Source organism: Myxocyprinus asiaticus, chromosome 4, assembly GCF_019703515.2.
Source record: "Myxocyprinus asiaticus isolate MX2 ecotype Aquarium Trade chromosome 4, UBuf_Myxa_2, whole genome shotgun sequence".
NCBI classification, from domain to species: domain Eukaryota; kingdom Metazoa; phylum Chordata; class Actinopteri; order Cypriniformes; family Catostomidae; genus Myxocyprinus; species Myxocyprinus asiaticus.
The window spans coordinates 47,073,478-47,084,364 of NC_059347.1; positions in this window are offsets into that span (position 1 = coordinate 47,073,478).

Genomic DNA, 10,887 nt, shown 5'->3' on the forward strand with positions numbered 1-10,887 from the left:
ACCTACATTTTCTGCAAAATTATTTTGACATGGCTTGTATCAAAACTGTTGCTACACATCTAAGGAAGCACGTAATATCATTTTTCAAAAATGTTGCTACAGTCATGTAATTTTTCTGAAACCAAGCTGAAATTGTCAATTTCCCAATTTGGCCTATGGCATGTCAAATATATTGCACATAATTGGGCCTATGCAGTTCATTGAAATGAATAGTCATGTTTGCTACTGTGTTGGGTTGCCACCAGTGTTGGGGAAGCTACTTTGAAACTGTAGTTTGACAAGCTACAAGCTACTAATAATTTGAAGTAGTTAAGTTACAGTCAAGCTACTCTTTTGTAAAAGTAGCATACATTCCATGTTTAATTTGTTTCTTTTTGCTTTCAGAAAAACACATGATGTAATAAGGAAAATCCCTGAGATTTCCAACCCAGCATACAGGTACACCCTCCTTAAACCATGGTTCCACTCAAAATTACATAAACCTACATCGTGGGGTTCACAAATCTGAGTCTATTCAAAATCTGAATTAAACCTGGAAATAAAGTTTTTGGATTTTGCAGGTGCGATTCACCGAAAAGGGCAAAATAGTTTATCGGCTTGTGATGCGCGAATGGCTTGCATGCCCAGGCGAGTCTCGTCACACTTTAATACTGTTTAGTCTCCCATTCAACTGATGAAAACACATTGTGTGATCATGAGGAAGGATGAAATCAAGATGTAGATTGGAATGCAAGTGCGAAAAAATTCATATAAATAAAATAGCTTGCTCCTCTCTCTCCGTTGCTTGCGTAGGCTACTAGTGATAACCCCTCTGCATGATTCTGAAAAATATACATACATAATTTATAAAATATTTAAGATTCAACACAATTTCTTGATCAGTAATCAAATAAACAAATTTGTGACATTAACTGTGTTAACTCATTTTGTACAAAAGGGCAGATTTTCTTTCATTAAAACACTTTAACAAGATGCATGTGAAAATTCATATTATATCGTAATCTTCGGGTTTTGCCAAACAATTTCACTCAAACAATTATGCTGATAATATCATTTGTAATGAAAAATAAACGATTAAATTAGAAAAATGCAAAATAGGATCATTTTCACAAGTGGACTCAATCTTCAGAAAATCACAAACATGCACATATATATACAGCTCTGGAAAAAATGTTTCTTAAATAAGCATCTCTACATGTAGGCCTATGGCAGCCATTCCATTTCAGTTTCTGTTGAATTCTTGCTTGAATCTTTGCGCCAGGAGTGGCATAAAGTCACCCAACAGCAATGTGAAAGAACAAAACCTCTTTTAAATAGTTTATTTAGGTCTTCACAATTATGCTATAATTTTTGAGGAAATTGCATTGTTTATCCATCTCACATTTGCTAGGACACAAAGATAAAGAAAAATCAGTGTCGGGGGGCCTGGGTAGCTCAGCGAGTATGTGGAGGTAACCGAGACTTGTCCTCCGCCACCCAGATAGAGGTGAGTAACCGCGCCACCACGAGGATCTACGAGGGAGAAAAGAGGAGAAAAATTTAAAAATATATAAAAAATAAATAAAAAGCAGCGTCGACATTGAGATGGCCGCAATATGCCAAAGTGGGTCGTGATATGATGAAGGGGGCCACAAAATGGTGCCGTGATATGCCGAAGGGGCTGCAATATGCAGAAGAGACAGCGAAACACATTGCCACAACAAACACCCAACCCCCATTTGTGTGAAATCAACAGAGTAAAAATTAAATATTAGATGTTCTTAGTAGTGCCAACCAGGTTTCTTGTTGAATGGGATAGAAAACTGTCACCTGGCAACATTCATCTTCCCTGAAACAGTGGCAAAAACTCTGTATTTGAGATTGAATAGTTGGTCTCCTCAAAACTAACAAAGACAACTCCTGTTAAAGACTGTAACTAAGGATTAAGAATTTTGATAATATTGATTTCTGAACTCTTCCTAAGGTAAAATGTTAGTATTGTCTTGTTTAAAAATGAATATGAACTTGTTGTCTTTGCATTATTCGAGGTCTGAAAACATGTGGATGTCGGCACAGCCATTAACTAGGAAAATACAAAATAGCACTCCATGTCAAAAAGGTTGCCGACCTCCTGGTTTAGAGTTTGGATTGACTGTAGGGTTGTCTTAAATTTCAATTTTAAACTTGAGCTCAGCTCAGAGGAGGCCCACAGACATCCATTTTAATGATTGATGACTAGGTCGACAAAAGATTTTAACAGTTTATTATTGGTTATATTTGTAGCTGCTTCTAGGAGACGGCTATGAGGTTACGTTATTAGAAGAAAAGGTTCTTTTTTTCTAAGAGATCTCATAAACACTCTGGATGTTCTGGTCAACAACTAAAAAGAACCAAACAGTGGGTGTGGAAGATAACCCAGTCAACTGTCGATGCTGCTTTTTTCTTTTTCTTGTCTTTGTGTCCTGGCAAACAAGAATATACTGCATTTGATCAAAGGAAAAGTGCTTTAGAAACACTATAATCAAGTTTTTAGAAGAGTGGAACTCCCACACACACAAACACTCATTCAGAACTTTAATAACAGACAGAAAATGTCTGATCCCTCTCTATTTTAGGGGTCTGTCAAGGTTCAGTTTTATCAAGATAAAAGATGAATAGAGACCACCAAACCAGGAGGGAGATATTCCTGTCAGTATTTATAACCTATACTATGTGTCAAAATGTCAAATTGATTGATTTATGACATGTGATTTATGACCCCCCTGTCACCCCTGATTGACAGATATGTGTGACATGTGATTTATGACCCCCCTGTCACCCCTGATTGACAGGTAGAAGATAGTCCAGACATGTTAAAGAACATGTTTGGACAAGATCTTCCTGGAATGTATTGGTCAGTCGTCGGATGTCAATGATTGTTTATGGTGTGTTTATGTTAATGATGTCTTACCTCTCACCATTGTTCCTTCCTTGTATGCTTTTCACACCTACAACACTACCTACATCCTGAATTTGTTGTTTAAATAATGGTTTAAGATGCCATAGTTAAAACACAGAAGACACTCTGCAACTTTCTGTTACAATGGCTGCTCCGAGAACTCCTAAAACCCCTAGAAGATTGATGTGTAAGAAAGATGCTGAAAGAACTCTGTTTGGGCTGCAAGGTGGACCATCCGAGTCAGATTAGACATTCCTGCTTGTTTGAACCTGACGCCTATTTCTTTGACGCATACTTTGAGGAACTGTCACGTAATCTGGATTTAAACACATCATAGCTCAAGCATTGAGCCGGTGTGGTTTGAGGATTCACCCCCAGAGGATTCAGGGGACGGTGGACACTATTTTGCATGAATTGCGTGACGAAGTTTACATTGTGGAAAAGCTTTGTGAAGTCAGAGAGAAAGTTGTGGATGTCAGCAGCGAACAGATTGTCTACGACGCCGTGGACAGCTGGAAAGGCTCAGTACAAGTTGCCTGAGTGTGATACTGAAATGGGGAACACATGCTGTGCAACAGGATTGGCAAAGTGTCTACTTAAACGTCGTATTAGATGTGAGATTACCAGAATACCTGTTGCTGTAAATGGATGTGGTGTTGATCCCAAAGGTTTAACAAACCACAAGAAGCAAATGTCTGTTGTAAGAGGCATGTCAAATGAGTGGACAGATATGATGCGTATGTGTATTAATGCAGGCGATCCAATTTGTGCAACTATCAGAAAAATAAAAGACCTGGTGTCTGAATGTGGCAGATGTATTAGAATTGCTGACATAATGTGTATGTGTACATATGTTACTGATTTATGTGTAATCACGTTGTCAAAAAATGACCAGACTGATGTTTGTGAAATTATTGAAACAAGAGGTGATTACATTCTTGAGAAAAACACTGTGATGTGTCTAAAATTTCTACAGTACCTTGATGCTGTATGATGCCATTGTTTTCTTTTACTGAAATAAAAACCCAAAACACTTAAACCATCTGAGTTATTCTTTTGTGGAGACTGAAGTGACAATATGTCAGAAGAAATGAAAAATATTTATTACACACATTCTAACCCAGGTTTTTTTAGGAGGTAAAAAACTTTTAAAAGATGGTGATGGAGTTTCGGACTGGCTCGCCGGTGAGGATGCTTACACACTACACAGCCCTTCTAAAATACAAAAGGAATCGGGTTTTTGTCTATGGTATTGATATGCAGTTCCAGGCCGATCTAGTTGATATCTCTGCATATGCCAAGGAAAATGACAACAATCATTTTCTGTTGACGTGCATAGATCTGTTTAATAAATATGCATGGACACGTGTGTTAAAAAACAAGAGCGGCGCCGAGGTGACAAAGCTTTTGAATCTATACTAAAAGAGGGCCATGTGCCACACAAATTACAGACAGACAAAGGAAAGGAATTTTTTAACAAGCATTTTCAAAGCATGACAAAAAGTACAACATCACACATATTGCACCCACAACAGAATTAAAAGCCTGTGTCATTGAGCGGTTTAATAGAACCTTAGAAGGTAGGATGTGGAGGTATTTAACAGCTACAAACTCCAAACACTACATCGATATACTTCAAGACATCATGGATGGATACAGCGTCAGCTATCACAGAAGCATCAAGATGAGACCGGTTGATGTGAACAAAGAAAATGAATCTGTAGTGATTCATAATCTATATGGGTCTAGTGGGAGTCACGGTGTCAACCCAAAATTGAAATATAAAGTTTGCGACATTGTTAGAATTTCTAAAGTAAGAGGCATTCACAAAAGGGTATGAGGAAAACTATACGCAGGAGTTTTTCACTATAACAGTGTGCATCCCACGCGACCCACTTGTCTACAGATTGTGTGATTATGACGGTGATATCTTCGATGGCTTTTTTTTTGAGCAAACAAAAACAAAGGTTTTTTGTGAACAAAAACAAGACATTTAAAGTGGAAAAAAATTTAGACAAGAAGAAATAAGGCCGGAAAACGTTGGATCGACCAGAAAGAATTGGTTGATGTACAGAAGCCATAAAAACAAAAGACCTACATAGGTCGCACACATTCATGTATAAACCAACCATGGCTGAGGGTGGATTTTATGTCACGCTGCCCTGCAACGCCTCGTTATCTGTTTATCCAGAAAACCACATATCTAGTTATACAACCAGGTTAGCGAGAACTATATACCTAAAAGAAGAATGGCAAGTTGGACTGATCAAATTTGAATATCCTGTGTCATGGTACACATTTAATGAGGAAGATGCTGCGTTCATTCTCAACTATGGTGAAACAACGGCAACAGATTGTGAGAAAAACATCACCGAATATCCTGTTGAAGTCAAAGAGATAGAGATTTTCATCAACAGCGATCAAAAGATATCAAATGTACCTTACAGATTAAAGACTGGATATTATGATGACATAGTTTTGTTTTTTTTATCAGGGAGATCAACGCAAACCTGCCATTGCGGGTGAGTCTTGGTTATGACCATGTTAAAAACAGTGTTTCTGAAAGCCCCTCCAAAGACGTCACTGACATTTTATGGAAAGCTGGCTATTATTTTAGGATTAAAACCAGGGGTTTCTATAGAAACTGGTAACCAAACTCATGAAAATCATAGTGTTGGGTACACGCCTGTGACGTATGCACCCTATCAAGCAGACATAAATGGGGGGTTCTACAGCATGTATAGCTACACGGATATTATAGAATATCAATTAGTTGGTGATCATCATGTTCCGCTACTAAGGTGTGTCCATATAGATGGTGAGAATAACAAGATTGTTAGTGTTAGATACGACAGATTTTATTACGTATCAGTTAATAAATCGTCCATCACCAAGATAACCATACAAGTGAAAGACGATCAAAATCAAGACGTACATTTCAGTTACGGGAAGGTGTGTGCTAAGCTACACTTTAGACCTGTGAAACAATTTGTTTAAAAAATTGCATATTTCAACAGTCACAACGCTGACCCCATGCGTTATGTGGCCTATTACCAGGCCGGCAATGGACTCCCCGGCTATGCCGGGGGGGCGGGGTAATGTATGGAGCTGGTTTGGGGGGGATGTTTAGAGGACTCTTTAGAATGGCTATACCATTGCTAAAACGAGGATTTAGCATAGCCAAGTCACATCTTAAATCAGCTGCAAAAAACATGCTAAGTGACGTTGTTAGCAACACATTATCACAGTCTTTTAATAACAACAATACTCAAGACGGATCCGGGCTAATGGTGATGGCTCGCAAAAGAGCATCTAGGCCACCAGGGGTGTGGAAGAGTGGCCAAACGCAGAAGAAAACAAAACAAGAAAGTGTCAGTCGTAAAACGCAAGCGCAAGGAGACAACAAAACGTGCTACATCAAAAAGACCAAAGAGCTCTGTTAAAACAATATTTTAGATCATGTCTTTACTACACAGCATGTCAGAAGAGTGTTTAAAAACTGAACTGGATCTGTTCACAGTGCCATTGACTCAAGCTGCTATTGAAAAAAATACTTATATAGAAGTACCACCATTATCAGCGATATCGGACTCACCTTTGGAATTTTTTATTGCGGGGACTGGAGAGGATTATGTAGACCTAAACAACACATTGGTGTTTTTGTATCTCAAAATCACAAATGCTGATGGCACAGATATTGCAGACGGAGCCCCTGTGGGTCTTATTAACTATGCTGGGGCAACAATATTTTCACAAGTGGATGTGTCGCTTGGAGACCGTCTTATATCACAGAGTTCTAGCACACATCCTTATCGTTGCATAATAGAATGTCTTACCAATTATGGTAAAGATGCCCTTGAAACATTTTTCTCTGCAGGGCACTTTTACAAAGACATGGCTGGACATATGGATGTGGCAGACCCTGCTGGGGGTAATCGCGGTCTGACAAAGAGAGCGGCCTTTACCAATGCCAGTAATGTGGTTGAGCTACTCGCACCCGTTCACAGTGATAATTTCTTTCGAGAAAAACTGATGCTTAACTGGGTGGACATTAAAATTTGCATGACAAGAGGTAAAGATGAATTCTGCTTGATGAGGAGCGATGCTGTAGCCTATAAACTAAACATCCTGTCAGCCTCACTATTTGTGAAAAAGGTGTCTGTATCACCAGCTGTGAGATTGGGCCATTCACAAGCACTGCTCTCAATAACTGCCAAGTAAACCATCAACAGAGTGTGCCTGAAAAACTTCTCAATTCCTGCAGGCTCACGTGTCTGCAATTAAGAAACCATATTCTTAGGAACTCTATCAAAATCTGTGGTTCTAGCGATGGTTGATAATGATGCGTTTACAGGATCCTATAATAAAAACCCATTTGAGGAGTGCAGTCAGCACATATCGCTTATCAAGTCTGGAAATATTAGACTAGATGCTCGGTTTAGACAACCGCTACCCCGAACGATCAACTTAATTGTTTATGCCATATTCGACAGCATCATCGAAGTGTCAAATCGCCGACAGATCCTGGTTGATTACTATTAATATGTAAAAATGGACACTGTCCAGATTACGACTATCATGGATAAGATCTCATGCAACATCCATTTTTTCGGTGTGCTCCCGTGTGACTATCTACCAAAAGACCTTTTAAGAAAATTACCATCAGTGGTTATAACCAACACACGTCCTTCAGGACTTCCAGGTGAACACTGGTTAGCCATGTACATAAATGGTGTGGGGTGTTTTTTCGACAGCTTTGCTAATAAACCAGATTACCCCTGTTTTCCGCCGATTATCAAAAACTTTCTAAACTGCAATTCTAGTGTGGTACAGCATTCATCAGTGCAAGTCCAAGATTTTTCATCAGAGACTTGTGGTCAGCATTGTGTGTTCTTTCTCTACCACATGGCAAAGGGGTATGATTATGCTTGTGTTGAAGCTGTATACCAATGATTTTATTAAAAATGACAAAAAGGTGTCAGCTTTTGTGAAAAAAATACAATTAAAACAATCTCATTGTAATGAAAATGTTTTCAAATGTGCTCAATGTGTTCAGACAGGTGAAATGTTTGTCTTATGCTTAATATTTTCAATAAACAACTAAAGAACAGAAATTTCTTCTTTTGACTTTATTATACATACATCACATTCGACAATACAGATAATAACAAGATTAAAACATGAGAACACAGAACATACAAAACTCTGAGATTAAAAACTTAGCCAAGAGGGGGTGAATTGAATACATGGCCATCTGAATAATCTAAATGTGTTGTTCCTCTGTGGAACACTCTTCAAAATGTCGTCCACAACATTATCTAAAACATCCTGGACACTTACACTGGCCGTTGCAGGTGGATCTTCTTTTTCAACGTGGTCAGGTTGTGGAAGGGTTAATGTTAATGTGTTGGTTTGGTTTCCCTGTCCCCTTGTCTAGCAAGTGTTAAAATCGCTGTAAAGTATTTGTGTACAGTTTTGCCTTTTCATAATTGCCCAAATCAGATCTGTGCGAAATACTTCTTATAGTCATGTCCAAATCATTCTCCACAACCCGTTGAATAGACTTGCGGGGGGTACCAGTCTTTAGTTTATCCAGCTGATGCTGTGGAACTAAAAACATTTTCTCTGCATACATCCCCAAAGTTATCTAGAAGCAACCAAGCTGGAGATAAAAGGGATTGTGATGCTTAAGAGGGGAAGAAGAAATCCACCCTGTTGGTTTATCAGCCATCTCTTTCTTTTAACCCCAATCTTCTTATCTGCAACAAATTTGATCTCGCTTTTCCTCCTCCTCAGCTTCTGGTATTGTTGTGACATGAGTGGTGTATTGCCATAGAGAACATTAAGAGCTACTTTACACAATGTCACAACAAGCTCGTCTGTGGCACATTGTAAAAGAACCCGTCTCTGTTTGGGTGTTGCTTTTAATAATATTTTTAAAAGAGGCATGTTTCTACAAAGTCTAGCTGACATTTTCACATTTCAGTTTTTTATTTCTCACAATAGTGTCGGTGTATGCCAGTATATGTCGACTATTATCTTCCCCCACGACATAGTGATCAACAAGTCCAATCAGAGTGTCTAACCTAATGGCTTTTGAGTTTACAACATTGAGAGTGATACCCTTGGCTTTCATGCAGACCTTACACTTAGCAGTGCGGTAGCCGTATATTTTCGGGCCCCCTGAACAAAACTCTACAATGTGATCCCCATCTCAACCTCATCAGTCAGATTACCAAGGTAAGGCCCCAGTGGAGGCTCCCAGGCTCATCTCTAGAAGTAAAGATGACGCTGTCTGTGTCATTGTACAACAGCCTATCCCCCAACTTATCCATTAGTTCATACAGCTCTAGACGTGCATGTGCAGTTGTAAACGCACCAAGAAAGACATTAATGTCATGGGTCTGACCGCCTTTCCCGTCTGCGTAACACCACTGAATTAGTGCAACAGTGTCTGACACGAACGAGAAGTGTTTAATATCATAACCATCGGCAAAAATGTGTTGGGCAAACTGTTCAGGGTCTGAAAGTAGTTCCGTACATGGCAAATTTTCACACATAGAGTACCGCTCCCAAAGTGAGTTCAGCAGAAGTTTATTAATAGACCAGCGTGCAGGGTTAAGACTTATTTTGTCAAGATTCAACTTAATCCCCTCTTTCTCAAAGTAATCGTCGATATAAGATTCTTTGTCTGCATCTGTCACAACATGTGTGGGGAATCCACTGGCCTCTTGTTTGTACTGTAAAAATGTTTTAACAATCACAAAACAAGGTTTCTGATCGTTGAGGGAAATGCCATACCTCATCCACATTCGTTACATCATAACCCTTCTCCACAGCCTTTAACAGTTCGATACTGACCCAGCAGCCTGAAATAGCCTTTTCTTCATCAGTGTGTCAACACGGGGTGGTCTGATTCTGCTGATCCGCACATGTACGGCAGAGCAGAAACATAAGCTTACCACCAGTCCTATAGGGAAGGACAGGGTGAAGAAGTTTTTGCGGGGGCAATACTGTGGCTTTGACAAATCCATAATAATTTTCAAGAGGTTCAAAATCCTTGAAAATTATTTGGGGGTGTCCAATGGGGTAACATTTCTTGGCCTGGCAAAAGGGGTACAAACTTGTAAAGTCGACATACCGTATTTTTTCACAATTGTCAGCTTTATGATACACCACCAAATAGAGCGTCACGTGGTTTCAATCTTTCAGGATGTAAGTGGCCATAAATGCCATCACATCAACATCAGTCTGTTTAGCAGTGTTCCAAGCACACTCCCACATCACTTCTACCTCCAACCCATATGCATACTCTAAAATTTCAACCTTGTCATCAAACTGTCTTCTGAGTCTGCCGTAGGGCAGTCTTGATAACGTGTGTAAATGGTTAGGATTATAATGACATTCATGCCTGTGAAACATACAGCCGGCCTTTTTTACACCGTCCTTTTCATAATAACCATCAAGGTGGTATTTTCCAATCACCATCTAGACGTGGTTTAACGCATGCTGAATGTCTACGCCGCGTGTTGTTTTAACATATTCAAGCCATTCAATGGAAATGTTTGAGTATGTCTTGTTCTGACTGGTGTACGCGTTGTTGTGGGTCAGAGCTAGGGTTTCTTTTGGTAGGAAGTGGGTTTTATACACTGCCATACAACATGCTGCTAAAGTGGTGCATCTAAATGGATCAAGTTTGGTACACTGTATGAATTCATCGCGGTTAGATTTAACGCAGCAGATGTCATGGCCAAACACATAGGGATGAATGAATAACTGTCAATAAAGCGCTGCTTGAATGTGCCGTCATACATTAAAATTATTCGACATCCTTGCATCGAGATTTTTAGTCTGAGCCCTGTTTTTGTGAAATATTCCAAGAGTATAAAGTTTTCAAAATCAGAAGCATTGTGGGCAATCCATGTGAAATCCTGATAATGTGGATGTCTAAACCTTTTAACAAGTCGTTC